Source organism: Canis aureus, chromosome 27, assembly GCF_053574225.1.
Source record: "Canis aureus isolate CA01 chromosome 27, VMU_Caureus_v.1.0, whole genome shotgun sequence".
In the NCBI taxonomy this organism is placed as follows: domain Eukaryota; kingdom Metazoa; phylum Chordata; class Mammalia; order Carnivora; family Canidae; genus Canis; species Canis aureus.
The window spans coordinates 42197542-42220589 of record NC_135637.1 but is presented as its reverse complement, the minus strand read 5'-3'; the positions used below and the strand labels follow the sequence as shown (position 1 = coordinate 42220589).

The following is a 23048-nucleotide window of genomic DNA, read 5'->3' as shown; positions in this document are numbered from 1 at the left end:
CATTGCATGCAAAGGTGGAATTTCTAGGCAAGTGTACACTAGGTATATCTACCATCAATAAAATTGAGAATTGGGGCAGCCCCAGTGGCTCAGCAGTTTAGCACCGCCTTCAGCCCAGGGCCTGATCCTGGAGACCGGGGATCGAGTCCCACGTTGGGCTCCCTGCATGGAGCCTGCTTCTCCCTCTGCCTGTGTCTCTGTCTCTGTCTCTCTCTCTCTCTGTGTGTGTCCCTCATGAATAAATAAATAAAATCTTAAAAAAAAAAACAAACCCTGAGAAATGACTAAATCTTTGTTGTTGGTGGTGATGTCTGAGTTAGGAATTTTGAATTTTAGGTATCATTGAGTTTGCTCCTGGCAATTCTCAAACAATCTTTTCTTATGTAAATGGCTAAAAATTAGATATTATCGGCTATGAAATAAATATAAGCTTGTAATATTATTTTTACTAAACAATTTTACTTATGTATTTGTACTTTATTCTGAATATAATAGTATGCAATTTGCATTAAGGGTAGAAAATGTTTATCATTGATTTAAGATAACATTAGAAAATGGTAATTCATAAAAAATGATGTTTTAATTGTCCCTAAAAAATTTTATTTATTTATTTATTTATTTATTTATTTATTTATTTATTTATTATTCATGAAAGACAGAGAGAGAGAGAGAGAGAGAGAGAGGCAGAAGCAAGCTCCATGCAGGGAGCCTGATGTGGAACTTGATCCCAGGTCTCCAGCATCAGGCCCTGGGTGAAGGCGACGCTAAACTGCTGAGCCACCCGGGCTCCCCTAAAATGTTGTTTTCAAACAAATTGAATGCAAAATTTAAAAAATAATTTAGAATAAATGAATAAAAAAAAAACTTGGGAGCACCCGGCTGGCATAGTCAATAGAGCATGCACACTCTTGATCTCAGGGTTGTAAGTTCAAGCCCCATTTAAGGTATAGATATTGCTTTAAAAAGTTGTTTAAAAAAAAAAAAAACAAAGAAACAAAAACTTGAAGATGGATTATATATCACAGTGAAGTCATTTTTTTTTTTTAATGATTTGATCCATCCCATTGGAAATTAGTTCTTTTTATACTCTTACTACCAAGTGTTTGCTCTTGGTAGCAATCTCTATTGGTAGTAATAGAGGTAGTAATCTCTATTCATTAGGACTGCTACCTTTTTTTTTTTTTTCAGATTTTATTTATTTATGAAAGACACAGTGAGAGAGGCAGAGACACAGGCAAGGGAGAAGCAGCCTCCATGCAGGAAGCCCTACATGGGACTCGATCCTGGCACTCTGGGATCACTCCCTGAGTCAAAGACAGATGCTCAACCGCTGAGCCACCAGGTGTCCCTGGACTGCTACCTTTTATTGGTTGACCAGAGTGCTTAAAGAGAAAAAGCAATAGCGACTATAGTTATTTACCCTGACTTTAACTTTTTTTTTTTTAATCCTGATTAATTTCTCCAACTGTATTTTAAATTACCCTAAAAGAAAGGGAGACCAAAAAAGAGGAAGAAGAGAGGGATGGAGCTATGAAAGTAAGAGAGGGAGGGGCTGCATCTGTCTGGGTAGTAGGAACCATGATAATATTTGTTTCTAATGAGAGCACTAACATCCTGCACTCCAAACACAGGCGTGCGCACATACACACACACCCCTTTTAGTGTGTGAGGAAACTAAGAAGTTAAAAAAAAAAAAAAAAAAAAGATGCTCAAAATAATTAGTCCAGATAGTGGCAAAATCAGGATTCAGACCCAGGTCTGTATTACTCCAGAGCCCATAGTCTCCCTCATTTACTCAAAAACAAACAAACAAACAAACAAAAAAAAGACGCCTAGGTTTTTAAACTTCCAATTCTGCTATCAACATTTAATTTTGTCAATTGCCTTGACCTGTGTGATCTCTGCTTAAAGGTACAATAAAAGTGAATAATAAGCAAAAGCACTCAGAGGGAAGTAACTGGATGATTTCTGTTTCTCTCTAAGAAGAATGTATGGAGCCAATTTGAAGAACTTCCAAAAAAAATATAGCCATTAAAATGAGTAAGTGGAGTTCTGGATTTTACAAAAGGAACTGGAAATGCTATGAAAATATTTCAAATATAAATTATCTTCCGGTAATCAGGCCAAAGAATAAAGTTTTGGATTCTTCTAATAGGTTCCTTAAGGTGAACTTTTATCATCATTTAGGATCCAGGAAACAGTTTATTTAAAAGGCAACTGTTTTATAATGTATTTTTTTTTCTTGGTTCTAAAAGTAGCAGTGCCTATAAATTATCATCATTATGAACTTTGGGTCCGTGTTGTCACAAAAATATTACATTTAACCTAAATGTCTTAAATAAAAAGTTATTTGAGTAGTTACTGAAGCCGCTTTGCATACTGCAGAAGTTTGGCCTGGAGTCAGAAGGATGCTCTCACTGGCACGTCTAACTGGTCCTTACTCCCTGGAGCACTCGCACCTAGCAGGTGTATTACGCTAACTTTCAGACACCACCATTTGCTGAGCCCTTTTCACCTTTTGGAAAATAGGGGTACAGGATAGTTCGCTTAAGGTACAGCTGTTCACAAGGAAACAAAAGTAGGTATCACAACCCAGAGGGAGAGTTAGAAGGAATGATGCACAGACTCCTGACTGGGGCCTGGGCCCAATGCATCTTCTCTGTCTAACCAGAAATACGCACAGTACAGGGAATGAGGACAGCATTTCAGAGCAAAGTGCTCCATCTGATGCATGCTTTCCAATCCTTGCAAGCACCGAAGATAATGTTTTTCTGGCCCACTGTGGGAGACGCTTGTGCCTGTTTATGTCAGAGGTGTCTGGCACAACTGAAGGCTTTCCTTCAGCCTGTTCAGGATGTTCAGGATCTTTAGAATGGTATCAGGGTCCCTCTGGAACTCGTTCTTAACGCACCTCACAGTGCAGGAAACAAATCCTATAAGGAATTCTCTTTTGTCCTTATTATACTTGTTTCTAAAATTATGTTTGCCTTTAAACTAATGACCTAAAATACCCTGAGGATACATGGACTCTGGGCTGTGCCCCCCAACAGCCTTATTAAAAAAAAAGAAAAGAAAACATTTGTTAGATTCTATTTGGCACAGACTGTGCAAGATTCTGGGGAGACCAAGGTGAGAGAAAGGAGCAAGGATTGTTCTTGAAGACTGTACTCCGAAGAGAGGAGGGTTGGTGGCCAACAATACTGCAAGCGTAAGAGATGCCTGGGTGGCTCAGCGGTTGAGCATCTGCCTTTGGCTCAGGATCTAGTCCTACGTCGGGCTTCCTGCGTGGAGCCATCGTCTCCCTCTGCCTGTAGCTCTGCCTCTCTCTCTCTCTCTCTCTCTTTCCCGAATAAATAAAAAATAAAATATTAAAAAAAATACTGCAAGGATAAAACCTAAACTAACCCTCAGGGTGGGTTTATAAAGAGGGTCCTGTGATGGTAGGAGGGGTTTCACCATTCATTACCATGTAAAGAGAGGCTTATTCTGTTCTTAAAAAAATCATATGAAGCTACTTTTTGCAAACCATCCAATTAATCCAGAGCACTTTGCCTGGATTGAAGGACAGTAGACTGCTCAACTATTTAAAAAATGTAATCACTGAGTGATTTTATCTTTAAAAATGGCATAGGCTTCTTGGCAGGAAAGGGTTGTTCACGTGGTCTAGACTTAAAGTAACCTCATTTTCTGAGTGATTGTGTTTGAAAATTATACGATCAGAACATTGCCATGCACCATGTTCTCTTCACTGAAAATGGACTCCTCTGGGGCATATTGAATTATTTGGAGATTTCTGGAAATGCATGTCAAGGGTGGCAAAATTAAATTAGCTACAATCTTCCATTTAATCCTAAAATCTGTGATTATATTTCATTGCCTGGAACATCCCCCCCGCCCCCCCCCGCCCCGATTTAGGGCTAAGAATCCCTAGGAACAGAAAGTCTAAGTAAAGAAGTTTCATGAATTCTTACGGAAAACAGTTTAGATTGATGACTTAATAGTTAAACTGACTCATTCTGGAAGTCTTGGGGTGCCTGAAATGCAGTTTCACAGGACTGTGTGTAGGGAAGGGTGCAGAAAGAGTTAGCAGAGCAAGGTTGAGACTACGCTTAGGATGATGTGCTTGCAAGGTGGAATCCGGGCCAGCATTGGGGAACTTGGATTTCTTGAAAATTCCCATCATTGCTAACTGATAAGCATGGTTCATGGTACGTAAATTGTATAAACAAGGTGGATTTGGCTACACACCTGGTTCCTGTCTCAGAGTCTGGAACTTTCATACATGCTACGTACGTAGTGAGCATTAAGTATCTAATGAGCTCCTTTGATGGACAAAATGTCAGGTGTTGTTATAACTCCTTGCTGGAGGAATCACCTGCATCTGTGTGACTCCAAAGGACTTGTACCTGGTTTCCTCTGAACTTTGTTCTATCTTCCCTTTGCTGATTTTGCTTTGTAATCTCTCAATGAAATAAATCATAGCTGTGAATGCGCCTATATCCTGAGCTCCGTGAGTCCTCCTCGTGAGTCGTCGAACCTGCGTGTGATCTTGGGGACCCATGACCCAGGAAGTACCCACATGCAAACATGCTGTGATCTCTAGGATTAATATTTTATTTGTGGGATGCCTGGGTGGCTCAGCGGTTTGGCACCTGCCTTCGGCCCAGAGTGCGATGCTGAAGACATAGGATCGAGTCCCACATCGGGCTCCTTGCATGGAGCCTGCTTCTCCCTCTGCCTTGGAGTCTGCCTCTCTCTCTGTGTCTCTCAAGAATAAATAAAATCTTTAAAAAATATATTTTATTTGTACATGAGACATAGCAGCAAACCTTTTTAGATTAGTGGTTCTTCACCAACAATGATCCTGCCTAAAAGGGGACATTAGGGCCCCGTCTGAAGACATTTTTGGTTGTCACAGCTGGGAAAGGGGGTGTCATCAGCAGGTAGAGAAAGGGTAGGGATGCTGTTGAGCTTTCTACAATGCGTAGGACATCCCCCATGACAGAGACTTATCTGGCCAAACATGACAATAGCTCTGTGCCTAAGACTTGCCACGTAAGAGCGCAAGATAATTTTCAACCTAATATCAAAACGAAGAACGTTGAACATAAGTACTAAGGCAGCATGCGCAAGGGAAAAATAATTGAACTGAAGTTGCTCCCATGCCTATAACTCCTTAGGACACTTATGAGACTCCTGGATGCTGAAGTGTCTGTGTGCCTCTCAATTAGTTTGTAGATGTCTCCATGGTCCCCAGTGTCGAATTAATCGATTATTTGATATACATAATTTTTTTTTTTCAATAGGAACCGCACCAGAGCTCCTCTCTTGCGAGAAACACACAACTCGTCTTACATACTTTCAATGGATAGTACACAAATAACTGCGTATGTATCCCGTTGCTGCCGGGAAAGGCATTTGGAACACGGAATTTCAGAGGCCTATTATCTGTGCTATGATCCTGGCTGTGCTTCTGCAAATTATATTTCCAGTATTAGCAATAAATGGACAACACAGAGATTATATTGTTCTTCTGTAAGTGAATTCTTACATTCTCTAGAAATAATAATGTAAATGATAATAGCGGGACTTTGAGTTCAATAAATAAATGAGAGTCATTTAAACTTAACTATTCCCACAAACTAAGGCTGTTCTTAGTATATTGGTGCGGTGAGTGTACAGGGATAAGAAAATGAGATGAGGCCCCAGGGACTTCCTGTTCGATAAGAACATGGTCTTCATTGTAAGCTGGACAGGTGGGTGACAGATAAATCTTAATAGGAGGGAACAGAAATGCGTTGGACCAGCCACAGTTATTCCCAAACAATGGTTGATGTATAATATAGATAGACATTTTGGAAGAGAGTAAATCAGAGAGTCTCTGGGCAATGGATTTTACCAAATTAACCACGAGGTCCATCCAGGACATTGAAGAGTAATGTTACATGAATGTGGATCTTTTTGGTGGTAGTTCAGTTTGAACGAAACATTTTGGAGTCAGAAAGATGTGGAGTCATATTACAGTGATCCTACTTACTGATTGTATGACTTTAGGGAAGTGATTCATCTTTATTGAATCTTTACAGTTTATTCAATCTTCTTAACTTGCACATTTGCAGTGTGATTATGAGGGTCAGGCGTGTCATCTTGATGTGCAGCTCAGAGTATGTGCTAAATTTCGTGATTGGCTATTGGTGCTCTTGTCATAACTTGTTCCTCCCAAATGATGCACCAGAATGAAGGAAAATGTGGAATAAACCCTCCACTCCTGGGGCAAACTATAGTCATTGACGTTGGTGGACACATGGGAATGGGGCACATGGGCAACGGTGGCATATGGGCCAGAGAAGCTGAAGCTGTCAAGGGTAGCTTGAGACCCTTGGTTTCTAGCATTGCTATTCCCAGGGGTTGAGCAGTGCAGTCCTCTCCGTGACTGGAAATTACCGGATGCCATGAAATATTCCCAGAATTAAGTATCTTTCTGTGTGGCATAGTTTACTAGTTTATGGTGTGAGGTCAAGGTGCCAAGAGGCCATTTTAAAGCCGAAAATGTGAAAGAATCTAAAACATGGCCATTGGGGCATGTTTTGAAATGTGAAAAAGTAATGGCGACATGATTTTTTGTTTTAAAGATTTTTAATGGTGACATAATTGTGAAGAGGTTAAAGGGGAGCATTTAGTGAATTTGGAGCTCCTTCTCTCACTGTTCAGGGGACAGGATGTTCTGACTACTCTTCCAATCAATTATATTGCTATTACCTCAGATTCCTGCTCCCCTGCTACAGCTCTAAGAAAATATCCCATAAAAAATATCTTCCTTTCTGTAATTTCTGGCTCACTCAACAATATTGTAACTAGTGATTAAACCTCCTAGACACTTAGAAGCTACTCAAGAAATGTGTGGACGAAACTTGGGCCTTCACTGCAGGATGATTTTATATCTTGTTCATGTATATTAACCAGTTTCTAAATCAGTAGGTTCTGCTCATGTCCCCTCTGTACTTTTCTAAACACAGTCTTATTTTAACTTAAATAAACCCACAAGTTTCTAAACCTGCCTAGAACATGAAAATCCCAGGAAGTAATGGCACGATATGGAATCCAGCCAGAAACCCCTGCCAGTCTGATCCGAGTTCAGTGCCAGATTTGGTGTGTTGTGAAAGTAGAGCATCTGTCCATCACTCAGCAACAGACACATGCCGACTTCAACAGACAACTCCTTCGCCCTTATGAGAGACATTATATTCTCGTCGATTCTTTTATGTCAATTTTGCGCAACACTCCTGATTAGATCACTTTCTTCTCTCTCTCTCTTTTTTTTTTTTTTTTTACATTTCTTTCACTCTGCATATAAAGGGCTGGTTTCTGTTTTACTTCTCTTTTGAATAGTGTTTCCTATGGTTACAGGCAATCAGCAAGCTAATTTCATCTGAGCGCCAATCACAGGCAATTTATAAAATCTTAGAAGAACACAGGTAGGTAGTAAGTAGTAATCAACTCAACTTTGATAGGACAATTTATTATTATTTTTTTTATTGTCTGCCAGTCATCAGCCTGGTGAGTTGATTTGAATCATTGAGGTACAATTGCCTTCGAAAGACTTGATTTCCCCCCTTCTCATGAAGTGCTGATTAACAAAATAGGAGGGGGGAGTTTGTATTCAAAAATTAACATAATTTCATGTCATGAAGGAATTTTTACTTCTAAAATTCAGTTAGTGGTGGAATTAATTTTTTTTTTTTTTTTTTTTTTTTTAGAAGAGGGGTGTTTGCAATTTGTTGGCAACAGTACAGAGGGAACATTTGTAAGCAAAACCAAAATGTGTCTTTGAAATGTATGGGCTTAGACCTGCCACAGATTTGTTACTCAGAACTTTTTATAATATAGTATTAAGAGTAATAATTACACCGAGAGGAGCTGTGTGTGTGTTTGGAATCCTTGACATTCTCTTTAAAATATAAATTCTGACTTTGAATCTTTTAATACTTCCCATAACCTGTTTTCTATGACTTTCTTAAATACACTGTATGCATTTGTGCAATAGTCTAGTTTTCTATTTGAGGGAGAAGACACTTTATGATATTCACACTGCAGTCAAATGATACGTTGAACTTGAATAGTTTATGGCAGCCACCTGTCATTCCAACATCTAGGGCTATTTTCACCCTAAAAATGTATTTTCTCTTGTGTGTCTGGGTATTCTTGTGTATTAGTTATACATTTCTATTTACTAAGTGATTCCAAATCTTAGTCACTAAAACAACAACCATTTATTATCTCACAGTTTCTGTAGGTCAGAAGTCCAGACTGTGCTTAGCAGGGTTCCCGGGAGTGAATGGTTCACAAAGCTCAGGCATGATCTCCGTGGGGGCCCCAGTGATCCTGAAGTTCACCTAGGGAGTGAGTGGACACTTCCTAGGTCACTGGTGGGGCTGTTTTTCCTGGACTCTTGCCCCGTCCCTTCCTTAATGGCTATTGGCCAGGGGCTTTCCACATGGTCTGTTCCATGGATCTTCTCCATAAAGCAGCTCGCAACAGAGAAAGTAAGAGGGTAAGACCCCACAGGGAGCAAGAAAAAAGTCACACTCTTCTCTGTCTAGTCTCAGAAGGACTTCATCTCAAGATGATTAATCTCAAATCCACAATCATGGGGAGTGGACAGTCTATGAATATCAGGGGGAGGACATCACTGAGAGCCCTTTCAGAAGCTGCCTGCCACTGCCAGCGTGTGTTTTATGTGTGTGTGTGTATGCTTGGTGGTTTATGAAAGAAGTTCCTTCCTTTAAAGCAATTTAATTTTACTTTCTTTGGCTTTCTCTTTTTACATCAAATATTTTACAACCCAACACATGAGGGCAAAGAGAAATTTCAGCATGCACCACGTCACTTGCAGTATTTAGGAGCACAGCACAGCACTTGTTATACTACTGTTACCTGTATATTATGTTGAAAAGGAGAAGTTCATCTCTATGCTCCTTTTGCTTCCAGCTGGTGGTGATTTACAGTTACTGGTGCCTATACTGTAGGGTGCTAGGATATGCTTATCAATGGGTGACTCAGTGGCCCTGTGTGCTGCTTCATCATCTACAAACTCTTTTTTTTGTCCTGTTTTGTCATCTTCTTCTATTGGCATGCACCAAATGTGGCTTTCCAAATGGGAACTTCGAACAAAATGCAAATCTGTAGCAGCACGCCACTAACTCATATAACCACATGTGGGGGACAGGGTCGGCTTGTAAGACAAACCCTAAATAAACTTTTTAAGTTCATTCAGAGTATTTATTACACCTTCTCCTCATGTATCCAGCACTTATGTCTTGGGGTTCCCTGGTCTAAAAATCATGTTTTCCCCAAATGCCTGAGTAAAAAGCTTGACCCCAATTGTATGTGATTATATGTAAGAATTCAATCATTTATGAGGTGTCTAGAGATTTCTAGGGATATGTATCTGCCCCGAAATCTGACCCCAGATCTGCACCTCTAGCCCCTTTTCTGCAGGGTACTCATCCTGCAGGTCATACCCTCTGGCTCCTTTCATGCCGACACAGCATTTTGTGAAGCATTTCAACCAAGTGGTGGACACCTAACCCATTCTTTCTGCAAATACAGTGAGAATCGAGGCAACTCTGTAACTTTCAACAAAAATTATGCTGTAGATTGTAAGGCAGTGATGAAAATTTCAACATACAGACATTTAAAATTCAGCATGCAATATGGTTCTTTTCAAAGAACATAAATCCTTACATCTCTAGAAAAGCCCAGTACTGGGTAATGCGTCACTTGTGAAAGAGGTAGATTTTTAATTTAATTTAATTTAATTTAATTTTTATTTTTTTTACAATCCTCGGATATTTAATTATTTTACCCTTACCATACCACGAATCCAATGAGAATGGGTTCCAGCAGCACAGGCTCCTTTTCATTGGTTCTTCCAAAGTGTGCTTCCCTGGGTGGAGCAGGCTGGTGATTCAGTTGAACCCAAGTGCCTTTCTCTTTGGCTTCCTTCTTTCTCTGATTATATTCCTTCACATGCTTCAGGAAGATACCTTGGCTCTTCGAGCACTTAATATACTCAACACTTATATTCATTCTCTTGGCAGGAATCTTGCCCTTACCTTGTTTGTTCACAACTATGCCAACGGCATGCCGGGTGACACTGTGGACTCTTTCAATTTTCTCACCGTAACATGTGTGGGGCATTCCTTCTTGAACAGTGCCCATTCCCTTCTATTGTAGACCTCACCTTTCCTGTAGATTTGCATATATGTGGCCAAAGAAGCAAACTCCATGTTTTCTAAAAGGTCTAGACATGTAGCAGGTGCCTTGTCTCTTTCCCCTTGTGTTGGTCATTTTGGAAAATTACTGGAAGATGACGGTGTTTGCTGAAAAATAAAGGGAAAGAAGTACCCTTCTTACATAATCCAGAGCTGCCATCCAAAAGCATGATGGCATTTCTCTCCTATCTAGAAAGGGGGCCTTAAATTCAAGTATCTGAGGAAAGCATATGCTCCAGAAGAAGGACTGTCTCCTCAGACCTAATATTTTTAGCCAGTGTCTGTCACTCTGAATATGGAAATCTGCAGTGGAAATCTACAGTCTCTTAAGGAAAAAAAAAAAAAAAAAAGCCAAACCAACTTTCCAGGAATATATGCAGCTAGCCTTTCCCCATGGCCTTCCACATGGCTGAGTCTTCACCATTCAATGGTCAGTATATTCGAATATTTTCCAAGTGTGGCTTGTTCAGTCTGGAGTTAGCCTCATCATCCCTCTTAAGTGGGGGCTTTTATCAGTTCGTCATGTCAGTGGTAATGAGTAGGCACATCCTAACTATCTTTATGTTCTCTGCTCACAGTTTCTCTAGTCACCTTCTGAAAAATAAAATACATGCATTCCAGGGATAACCAAGATTAAACAGGTATCAGAAAGTCTACACAGACACCTCCTCTCAAAATCACACAGAGAAATGTGGTAATATGGTAACACGGCTGTTGTCTGTTGTCGTCTGGAAAGATGTGATGGCTTCATAAGATAAAATAGTTAAATGGGAAAGTTTTGAAATGTGCCATATAGCCTAGGACATATGTTCAAATCGAGTTTTGACAAAAGCCTATGGTGCAAGGGAGAGATTTATCTGGCATCATCACCTTCAATCTACCCAGCATTGGTGTAGGCAGAGTGAAGGGCCCCCAGAAGATGCCAGAGTCCTAATCCCAGAACCTCAGAATATGTGATGGCATATGGCAGGCAGGAATTAAAGTTGCTCATCCTATGTCCTTGAGATGGGGAGATTATTCTGGACTATTGAGGTGGGTCCAAGGTGGATCATAAGCACCCTTTATGATGGGAGGGAGACACAGAAGACGTCATGCCAGGTGGCACACACCGGCCATTGCTGGTTTTGAGGATCATAGGAAACATGCACCTAGGAAGGTGGCTAGCCTCTAGGACATGGAAAGGCAAGGAACAGGTCTCCTCTTATGCCTGTGGAAGGAACACAGCCCTGCCAACGTGGTGATTTTAGTCAAAGGAGATGCATTTTTCAAATTCTACCTTCAGAAGAATCACGGGAGAAGCCACCAGTTTTGTCACAATTTGTTACGGCAGCAATAGAGAAGGGATACAACAATGATTACACCTTCCCCTCTTCTCAAGTGTCCTCTTTCACTTTTGTGTGACCTTTCCTCTGCTGATGGGGACATTGATGATCTCATGACATTGTGAAGCATACTCGCAATGAATTTTTTTTTTTCAGTGACCAATACAAAAGATACATGGCCCTATTTATATCTTTCTTTTTTATTTTCTTCTTATCACTTTCCATGGCGCCAAATGTTATGTGTCTGTGATAGTGGGATTTTACCTCTGGATTGCTGCAGAAAGGGATCTGGGCTTCTAGTGGACTTTGGGAAGGTAGAACTTTTAGTCTCTCTGAGGACCACATTGTAAAAAACCTAAATTAAAAGATCCAGACGCGTTACAGTCGTTTTAGCTGTTACTAATTTTTTGAGCATCGTTGTCAGAGGTATCTTCTAGAAACTGTTTCCTTCCGTGCCTCTGTTCAGTTCCTCACCCCGCTGTAATCTGTTACCACACAGCAGCCCAACCGAGCCTTTGAAAGCCAAACCACTTGGCTTCGGTGCTCTAGATCCTCAGTGACTCTCCATCTCATTTGGAATAAAAGGCAAATTCTTTCCATGCCCTGGAGGTGCTGCACGCCCTAACCTCCCCTTGACTCGCTCGTTGGTGCAGGGCCCAAGTTGGCTGCATCTCTGCAACTTGGCTCGAGCTCCTGAGTTCTCTATCATGGTCCCAGCACACGCGGCCCCCACCGCCGTCAGGACCCTGGCGCTGTCCACTCTGGCGAGGACATTGCTCCTGCATTATTCCCAAGCCTGAACCCTTCACCACCCACTCCAGAGAGGCTGGCGCTGGTCACCCTGTTCAGCTCATTCGCCCTCTGGCCTACTGATCATACACCTTGACTTTAGCTGCTCTGAACTGATGGCCTCTGACACACCACACTCTTATTTTGCTTTACGACCCTGCACACTAGGATTTAAGCTCCAAGATGGTGGGACCTAAAGTCTCTTGTGTTCACTGCTGTGTCTTGCTGGCAACATGACAGGTGCCTAAGCATGAGATTTGTGCTGAACAGTATCTGTTAAGTAAACGTTTACGTCTTTTCCATCGACAGAGGATCTTAAGCGCATCAGTTTCAAAGTTTAGGAAGAAGCTTAGATGTCATCACATTCATTCCTCCCATCACAGATGGAATACATGAGATCACACACCTATTGTCACCACAAGTAGGATTTGAAAGCTGCCCTGACTTTAACTCATTAACAAAGCCCAGTACAAGTGATTTACATAACTTCGTACTTAACAATAGCAGCAAACGAGAACTCTTTCCAGTCTTAAACATTTCAAAATGATTAACCTATTGTGCTCATTGTATTTTATTTCACTTTTGTCAGAACTGTTCACTTCTAATGTGACATTCACTTTGAACTTTCCATTATACTTCTTCAACTCTGTTATTTACTCGCTAAGTACTTTAATGACTGTGATGTATAAAATACTCTTGTAATACAGAGTGTGTGTCAAAGATGGGCTCCAGCTCCTAGTTCCAGCTTTATGATGTCCATATACTAACCCAGAGGGCTCTCGGGACTGCCTCGGGGCCCGGTGGCCACAGGGCAGCATGTCTCTCATCTCCAGCCCTTCTGGGGGCAATGCATGACCGGGGGTCGCCTCAGGGGCTTCACTGTTGCCACGGAGGCATGGGGCACCTTGGGACCCTCTTGGCACCCATGTAATGCGGCTGACTTGCACAGGGAGTTAATGTTCCCTTCCATCGGTGGGAATAGGAGCTTGCCTGTGACTTTATCTCCCTGGGAAACATTTATTCAACCTCTCTGATGACAGTCCTTCAAAACCCAGTGACCCATGGCCCATAACACCTGCAGACACCTGCTCAGTAATATCCTGTAACCCTGGCTCTGCCCCCTTCCCTGTCTTCTCCTCTCCCTACCCTCCCAATCCTGCTTCTCTGGGGTTGTACTTCGAAAAGAACAGTGGGGCACAAGCCTCAGGATCTGCTTCTGGGGAAAGACTGAGACCTCCTTTAAGGACCTTGAACACTAGTAAGAAAAGGTGTGTTATATTCAGATATTCATGACTCCCCCCAAAAACCATGTGACCTTTCCTTGTAAGCACATACATAGGATGCAAGTTCAAGGAAAGAAAACTGTCTTCAGCCTGGCAATGCCTTAACTTTCTACTGTAATTTAAATACATGCTTGCAAGTAAGTAATATTCATTCATAGGAATTTTTTGTTAAAAATGGTCAAACCAGGGGCATCTAGTTGGCTCAGGGGTGGAGCATGTGACTCTTGATTGCAGAATCACAAGTTCCAGCCCCATTTAGATGTAGACATTATAAATAAATGAGCTTAAAGAAAAAAAGAAATGGCCAAAATAGTAGTATTCATTATTATTATCATCTGTTTTTCAAAATGACTCATGAACACCAAGAGTTGTGTTTGGAGCTACTGAGCATATAGATGGATGGATGGATGGATGGACGGATGGATGGATGGATAAATAAGTGAATGGATAGATGGGTGGAAGGATAGATGAAGGGTGTTGTTAAGAAGGTGAACTTCATTAAGTATGAAATGATAGGCTGGCTTTTGCTAGGAAGAGAGGGATGAAGAACACAAAAGATACAGTTCAGGTAGCGGCCATGGTAAGTCCAGGATGGGAGCGTGAGATTGAGACCTGAGCTGAGATCAAGAGTTGGACGCTCACCTGCCTGAGACACCGAGGTTCACCTGTCAGGAATTCACTCCCTGTCCCAACACACGCATGCACTCCCACCCCCAGAGCATTATAACAATACTGAGACTTGTTTTGAGGCATGACCTATAGAATCCAGCTCATTGTATAAATCTATATGCTTATCTTCTTAATGAGTATTTATAATAAAATTTATCTTCTTGGAAGATTAAGTTCCGTAGAATTTACTTTCTTATTAAATATTTCCGAGTTTATAGACCATTTTCCAAGAAGGGGATATAAAAGACTTTTACGGCCACCATCCACCTCCAACCCCACAGAAGAAAAAGAAGAGTTAATACGTAAATCAACTAGAACACTCTCTGCAACTTGGACAAAACCTTGTTAAGAAGGAAGAGGTTTGCTTGATGGCGCTCATTACTGTCGCCCACACTAGGCCAGACAGATTTCCATTCGGCTCGTGTGCTGTCCAGTGACAACCATCCGTGCACAGGAGTAGTTGTCACCCTAAGTGAGGCCTGATGGGCTGCTCCCCAGAATGCCAGGCTGCCTTCTGGGCTCCTCATTACTGCCAACTGTTATTCAGCTCAGCTGCTCACATGGATGCTGCTAATTCATCCTCATTTCAGCCTGAGACTGCAGTTTGGTGCTAAAAGCAAAACAAAACAGAACAACAACAACAAAAAAAACAGGTAAAAATAGAATTATCAAGTTCCTCAGTAAGTTTCTAACTGACTCAGAGTGATGTACAGGCTGTAGACTTTTTTTTTTTTTTTTTAATGAGTTGCAGTTCCTTTTTAATTACATTTCTGCTTACATCAGAGAAATGAGCTGCTCAATCATAACTTTGAATCAATGAAACTTAAACCCATTACTTTCTCATAATTCATCCAGCTCATCACTTTATAATTTAGACCTTTATTCATTATCTAAGAACAGGAGCATTCTCTTCCATGTTCTTCAGCCTGGCAGTGCCTTAACGTTCTACTGTAATTTAAATACATGCTTGCAAATAAGTAATATTCATTCATAGGAGTTTTTTGTTAAAAATGGTCAAACCAGGGGCATCTAGCTGGCTCAGGTGGTGGAGCATGTGACTCTTGATTGCGGGGTCACGAGTTCCAGCCCCATGTTAGATGTAGACATTATAAATAAATAAACTTAGAGAAAAAAAGAAATAGCCAAAATAGTAGTATTCATTATTATTATCATCTGTTTTTCAAAATCACTCATGAACACCAAGAGTTGTGTTTGGAGCTACTGAGCATATGGATGGATGGATGGATGGATGGATGGATGGATGGATGGATAAATAGATAGGTAAATGGATAAATGGGAGGAAGGATAGATAGATGAAGGGATGGATGGATGGTTGCCTGAATGAATGATTAGATGGATGGATGGAAGCATAGATAAATGAATGGATGGATGCATGAAGGATAGGTGGGCCGGGGTGGATGGATGAATGGAAGGATAGATGGATGGATGGATGGATGGATGGATGGATGGATAGCATTTTCTGTTCATGTTCTATCTTGCGTCTCTCTCCTATTGAGTCGTTTATTTCAGAAACCATTTTGTTTTCTTGTAGTTCTAATTCTGTCTATTGGCTTTTAGTACTTTTTTGAAATATCTCTTGCATTCTTTCTGTATTTTTAATTTACTTTTAATATTTATTTATTTGATTTCAACATAATTAACATACAGTGTTGCATTACTTTCAGATGTACAATATGATGATTCTATAATCCTACACATTGCTCAGCGATCATTACAATAAATTTGCTTGATCCTTCACCTATTTCATGCAACCCCCCTATTTCCCCTCTGGTAACCACCAGTTGTTCTCTATAGTTAAGAGCCTTTATTTTGTCTCTTTTTTTCTTTGTTTGTTTTGTTTCCTAAATTCCACATGAGTGTATTTGTCTTTCTCTGACTGACATATTTCACTTAACATTATATGCTCTAGATCCTTCCATAGTGCAAATAGCAAGATTTCCTTCTTTTTTAAGACTGTATTATGGCATAATATATACAAATATCACATCTTCTTTATCCATTCATTCTGTTGATGAACATTTGGGCTGCTTCCATAATTTGATTATTGCAGATAATCCTGTAAACATAGGAGTGCATATGTCCCTTGAATTAGTGTTTTCAGGTTCTTTGGGTAAATAGCCAATGGATCCTAGGGTAGTTCTATTTTTAATTTTTTTTTGGTAACCCCCATAGTGTTTTCCACAGTGGCTGTACCATTTGCATTCCTACCAAGAGTGCAGGAGGATCCCTTTTTCTCCACATCCTTGCCAACACTTGTTGTTTCTTGCCTTTTTTTTTTTTTTTTTTTGCCATTCTGAGGGATGTGAGGTGATACCTCATCGTGGTTTTGATTTACATTTCCCTTTGATGAGTGACGTTGAGAATCTTTTCATGTGTCTGTTGGCAATCTGGAAGTCTTCTATTTTTAATTAGATTACCTGTGTGAGTGTGTGTGTGTGTGTGTGTGTTTGTGTGTGTGTGTTGAGTTGCATAAGTTCTTTACATATTTTGGAAATATGTAACCTTTTATCAGACATATTATTTGCAAATATCTTCTCCTATCCCATAGGCTGCCTTTTAGTTTTGTTGATGGTTTCCTTTGCTGTGACGAAGTTTTTTGATATAGTCCCAGTAATTTATTTTTGCTTTTGATCTGTTGCCTCCGGAAACGTATCTAGAAAAATATTGAAGTGGTTGATGTCAGAGAAATAACTGTGTGATCTCTCTTCAAGGATTTTTATGGTTTCAGGTCTCATATTTGAGGGTGTGTGTGTGTGTGTGTGTGTGGTGTATGAATGTGGTCCAGTTTCATTCTTTTGAATGTAGCTGTCCTGTTTTTCTAATGCCTATTTATTGAAGAGACATTTTTTTTTTTCACATTGGGTATTCTTGCCTCTTTTGTTGATTAATTTACTATACAATTGTGGGTTTATTTCTGGGCTTTCTGTTATATTCCACTGATCTATGTGCCTATGTTGTGCCAGTACCATACAGTTTTGATTACTACATCTTTGAAATATAACTGAAGTCTGGAATTGTGATACCTCAGTTCTGTTTTTCTTTTCCAAGATGGCTTTGGCTATTCCAGGTCTTTTGTGATTCAATACAAATTTTCGGATTTTTTTTTTTGTTGTTGTTCTAGTTCTGTGAAAAATGCTTTTAGTATTTTAATAGGGATTGGTCAAGTCTGTAGATCACTTGGGTATTATAGACATTTTAACAATATTTGTTCTTCCCATTCATGAGCATGGATGTCTTTCATTTGTTTGTATCCTCTTCAATTTCTTTCATTAGTATTCTACAGTTTTCAGAGTACAGGTCTTTTACTTCCTTGGTTAAGTTTATTTCTAGGTATTTCATTATTTTAGGGGCAACTGTAAATGAGATTATTCTCTTAATTTCTCTTTCTGATGTTTTATTGTTAATGTGTAGAAATGGGACAGATTTCTGTACATTGATTTTGTATCCTGTGACCTTATTGGATTCATTTATTACATTGATTTTGTATCCTGTGAACTTATTGGATTCATTTATCAGTTATAGTAGCTTTTTGGTATAGTCTTCAGGGTTTTCTATTATAGTATCTGCAAGTAATGCAAGTTTTACTTCTTCCATGCTGATTTGGATGCATTTTATTTCTTTTTATTGTCTGATTACTGTGGGTAGGACTTCCTGGACTGTGTTGAATAACAGTGTTGAAAGTGGACATCCTTGTTTGGTTCCTGACATTAGGGGAAAAGCTCTCAGTTTTTCACCAGTGAGTATGATGTTGGCTTTATTATACTGAGGTGTGTTTCCTCTAAACCTCTTTTTTTTTTTTTTCCTCTAAACCTCTTTGTTGAGGGTTTTTATCATGAATGGATGTTGTACTTTGTCAAATGTTTTTTCTGTGTCTATTGAAATGGTCGTATTGTTTTTATACTTTTTCTTACTGAGGTGATGTATCATGTTGATTGATTTGCAAATATTGAACCACCCTTACAACCCAGGAGTAAATCCGACTTGATTGTGGTGAATGATTTTGTAAAATGGATTATTGGATTCAGTTGGCAGTATTTTGTTGAAAATTTTTGCATCCATGTTCATCAGGGATATTGGTATGTAGTTCTCTCTTTTAAGTGGAGCCTTTATTTAGGTTTAGTATCAGGGTCTGACCTCAAGGAATGAATCTAGAAGTTTCCCTCCCTTTTCTATTTTTTGGAACAGTTTGGGGAGAATGGACATTTACTCCTCTTTAAATCTGGTCCTGGACTTTAGTTTGTTGGGATTTTTTGATTACTGATTTAATTTAATTGCTGATAATTAGTCGATTCAAATTGTCTATTTGTTCCTTATTCAGTTTTGGGAAGTTATATGTTTCTAGGAATATATCCATTTCTTCTAGGTTGTCCAGTTTGTTAGTACATAACTTTTCATAATTTCCTTTTACAACCCTCTGTATTTCTGTGCTGTTATTTCACCTTTTTTGGTTTTGATTTTGTGTCCTCTCTCTCTCTCTCTCTCTCTCTTATTTTTTATTTTGAATTAGTCTGCTTGAAATTTATCAATTTTGATGATCTCTTCAAAAAACCACCTCCTAATTTCATTGATCTGTTCTAGTAGTAGTAGTAGTAGTTTCCATATATTTTATTTCTGTTCTCATATTTATTATTTTCTTCCTTCTGCTGGTTTTCCATTGTGTTTGTTTTTCTTTTTCTAGATTCTTTAGGTGTATGTTTAGGTTGTTTGAGATTTTTGTAGAAGGCCTGTGTTGCTATAAAATTCCCTCTTAGAACTGCTTTTGCTGTATACCAAAGATTTTGGACTGTTGTGTTTTCATTTTTGTTTGTTTCCATGTCATTTTCTATTTCCTCTTTGATTTCTTGGTTGACCTATTCATTGTGTAGTAGCATGTTTTTTAAATCTCCCATGTATTTGTGTTCTTTCTATATTTTTTCTTGTGCTCGATTTCTAGTTTCATAGCACTGTGGTCAGAATAGATGAACGATATAACTTCATTCTTTTTTAATTGGTGAACTGTTTTGGAGAATGTTCCATGTACACTTGAAAATAATGCCTATTTTGCTGGTTTAGGATGAAATGTTCTGAATATATCTTTTAAATGCAATTGGTCCAATGTGTCATTCAAGCCCACTGTTTCCTTATTTATTATATGCTTGTATTATTTGTCCATTGATGTAAGTGAGTTGTTAAAGTCTCCCACTATCATTATATTACTATTGAAACTTTTGTTTCTCGGGGAAATGATTTCTTTCTCCTTCTATTCTGAATGATAGCTTTGCTGGATAGAGTATTTTTGGCTGACTTTTTTTTTTTTTTCTTTCAGTCCTTTGAATATATATGCCACTCCTTTCTGGCCTGCAATGTTTCTGCTTAAAAAAGCAACTGAGAACATTCGGGAGGGCGGGGGAGTTCCCCTTGTATGTAACTGTCTTCTTTTCTCTTATTGCTCTTAAAAATCTTTCTTATCACTACCTTTTGCCGTTTTAATAACTATATGTCTTGGTGTGGACCTTCTTGGTTTGATTTTATTGGGGGAATATGTATGCCTCCTCAATCTGGATTTCTGTTTTCTTCTCCAGACTCTATTATTTCTTTAAATAAATTTTCTGCCCCCTTCTCTCTCTCCTTTTTCTGGGATCCTTATGGTTTGTATGTTATTACACTTGATCTTTTGCTCATTCCCTAAATAATCTATTTTAAATTTTTATCATTATTTTTTCTCTTTCCTGTTTAGTTTGTGGCTTTCATTTTTCAAAGGTATATATATATATATATATATATATATATATATATATATATATATATAATGAGGGGAGAATCAGAGGGAGAGGGAGAAGCCGACTCCACACTGAGCAGGGAGCCTGATGTAGGGCTTAATCCCAGAACCCCAAGATCATAACCTGAGCCAAAATCAAGAGTGTGGTACTCAACTTACTGAGCCACCCAGGCATCTCAGTTTGACTGCTTTCTGTAACACTCTCTGGGTAACTGATCCATTCTTTTGCTTCCTTTAGTCTACTATTTATTCCTTCTGCTGTATTTTTAATTTTGGTTATGGAGTTCTTCATTTCTGACTGATTCTTTTTTATGTTTTCTATCTCTTTAAGGGTCTCATTGAGGTCTTCCACTCTTTTTTCAAGTCCAGTGAGTATCTTTTTAACTTTTTTTTTTTTTTAAATTTTGTGTCAGGCTTATTACTCATCTCTATTTTATTCCAGTCTCTTGCTATGGTTTTGTCTTGTTCTTTCATTTGGGACATATTTCTCTGTCTCTTCCTTTTGTATAATTCCTTGAGTCTCTTTCTGTGTTAGAAAGTTGTCTATGTCTCCTACACTTAAAAGTAGTGGCCTTATGAAGAAGAGGCCCTGTAGTGCTCTGTAGTACAGTGTCCCTAGTTCACCAGAATATGGCACTTCAGGGGTGTCTCTGGTGTGTGCTGCATCTGCCCTATTGTTGTGACTTAGCCACTTTTGCCACTAGCACAGTTGTGGAGAGTGGCTGTCTTTGGCTCTTGTGGGCAGTGTTTGTTCTGTGTGATTTTAGAGGACTTGTCTGAGGTTACTTTGGTTTTAGGCGAGTCAGACCAGGTGTGGACCAGAGATGCAGTAGCACAAAACTGAAGGGTGCTATTCCTGTGTTGTCCCTTGAGAAGGTTTTGTTGGTGGGCAGAGACTGAAGTCAGACCAGATGTCTGCACCTAGCCCACTGCTGGGCCACAGTAGAACTGATGTGTGGCTATCCTCCCCTCTTCTTGGCGCAGGAGTGGTACAGGGCCACAGGAGTATGCGAGGGAAGGCCCATGGTTTTATCAAGATGTGTGCTGGTTTGCTGTGAAGGGGACTTGTAGCTGGTTTGGATGGCACAGGTCTGTGGGAGAGCATGGGGGTGGAGCACACTGTTAGCAAGCTAGGTGGAGAGTGTTTCTGTTGCACTGGTTTCATTATATCTAGGCTGGGGGTGGAGAGGGGAGGGAAATGACATCCACCTGTTCCTTTGTTCTTGGAGAAGTCTCCCAAAGGTAACTGACTCTTTAGTATAGGACCTAAGATTAACAGACAAATCTCCATACTATACAGGTGTCTTTCAAACTGCTGCTTCTGGGCTCTACCTTAGCCGGGCTGTTTTTTGTTTGTTTGTGTTTGTTTTTGTTTTTGTTTTTGTGCTCTCTTCAGGGGCAAGGACTCAGTCTCCTATCATCCTCTGGCTATCACAGAGGCTAGCTTGCTGATTTTTAAAGTTACAGGTATTACATCCGACTGACTGTATGGACTTGTGAAGTTAAGCCCTTCTGGTTTTCAGAGCCAGATATTACAGGGATTCATCTGGGTGTAGGCCCTCCATGCCTGGGGTACCTTGTGTGGGGTCTGCCCCTCTTCCATCTCCATGCCTGAGGCATTGCTGCCTCTGTCGATACTTCCATGGGTCTATTTGGCTCCTGACCATGTCTCTGGTCTTCCTGTCTTTTTTGATATGACCTGTTATGCTAGTCTTCGGGTTGGTTTTTGGGTTATTTATACTGATGTGGGCTTTATCTAGTTGTATCCATGCGACGAGACAAAACTGAGATCCTCCTCCTACTCCTCCATCTTCCATCTTTCACTTAGGATGAGATCTCTCAGGCTATTTCATGTTGTCTTCTCTGTGCATTTGATAGCTCTTTCATTGAGATAAGACTTACTTCCTCCATCAAGCATAGATAGTACAAGGCTTGTGTACACAGGATTTGGTCCAAAGCATTATCCTTATACCTGGCCGGTTTTCAGGGGGTAGGTTCTGCTTCAGTAACCATTTTAAGAAGGAAAGTTATATGCATAACTATGTTATAAATATATTTTTGTATATCAGTTTGTATTTTTTTGTGTATTCTGTTGAGCCATTCAAATTTTACCCATAGTCTTTCAGTGCAGGGACATTGCTCTCTACAGCTGACAGTAACTTATTAATGAATAGGAAAGCCAACACTATTCAAATGGTTCATAAAGTTACCTTTGAAAAGATAATTATTTTAATTCAAATTCAAATCAAGCATTGTACTGGGGATAAAATGGTCTGTTGAAGGGGATACATTCGTTGTCCTTGTGAGATTCACTATTTATTTCCTGGTGTATTTTTGGTTCAGCGACAGACCTGGGGGGAAAATGGTAGGGATTACCAATCTCAAAAATGTTTTTATTAACAAGCATATGCCTAGTAATTTGTATTAGCTTACTCATGATGACATTAAGATTTTACCTTTATTAAAAAAAAAAAGTCTTCTTCTCAAAAACTGAATAGAAAAGAATACTACATGAGATGATATTAACATTTTTTGGACTTGAATGTATTTGTTTACATTATGGCATAGAAATTACAAAAATGTAAAATTAAGTGAACAGAAAATATGAAGATGTACATACTCATGGTTTGGGAATGATAGAAGGACAACTATGAAATATGAAGGGATGTCAAGTGATGGCCTTAAATTTTAACCCTTTTAGGCAAGGGCTTGAGTTTAATTTCCTAAATCTTATAGCATGTTACCGGAGCCATGTTATTATGAAATGAATAAATTTCTTAGGTTATTTGAGAAGCCTACGTGATCATCCTATTATGTTTTTTGGAAAAACTTACTCAGCCAAATGTATCTTTTCAAAAGTTATGATTTCCATACTGGAATTAGATCACAACATTCTTAAATTCAGTGATTAAGGATTTTTCGAAACGACTCT

At 39.4% G+C, this 23048-nt stretch overlaps 1 protein-coding gene and 1 pseudogene across 2 annotated transcripts in view; one reads left to right on the top strand and one right to left on the bottom strand.

Moving 5' to 3' along the window:
* Positions 1-23048, top strand: part of PCDH15 (protocadherin related 15) — an 869139-nt gene that overhangs the window by 60478 nt on the left and 785613 nt on the right. The window lies entirely within an intron of this gene.
* On the bottom strand, positions 9868-10221 carry LOC144299451 (large ribosomal subunit protein eL21 pseudogene; annotated as a pseudogene).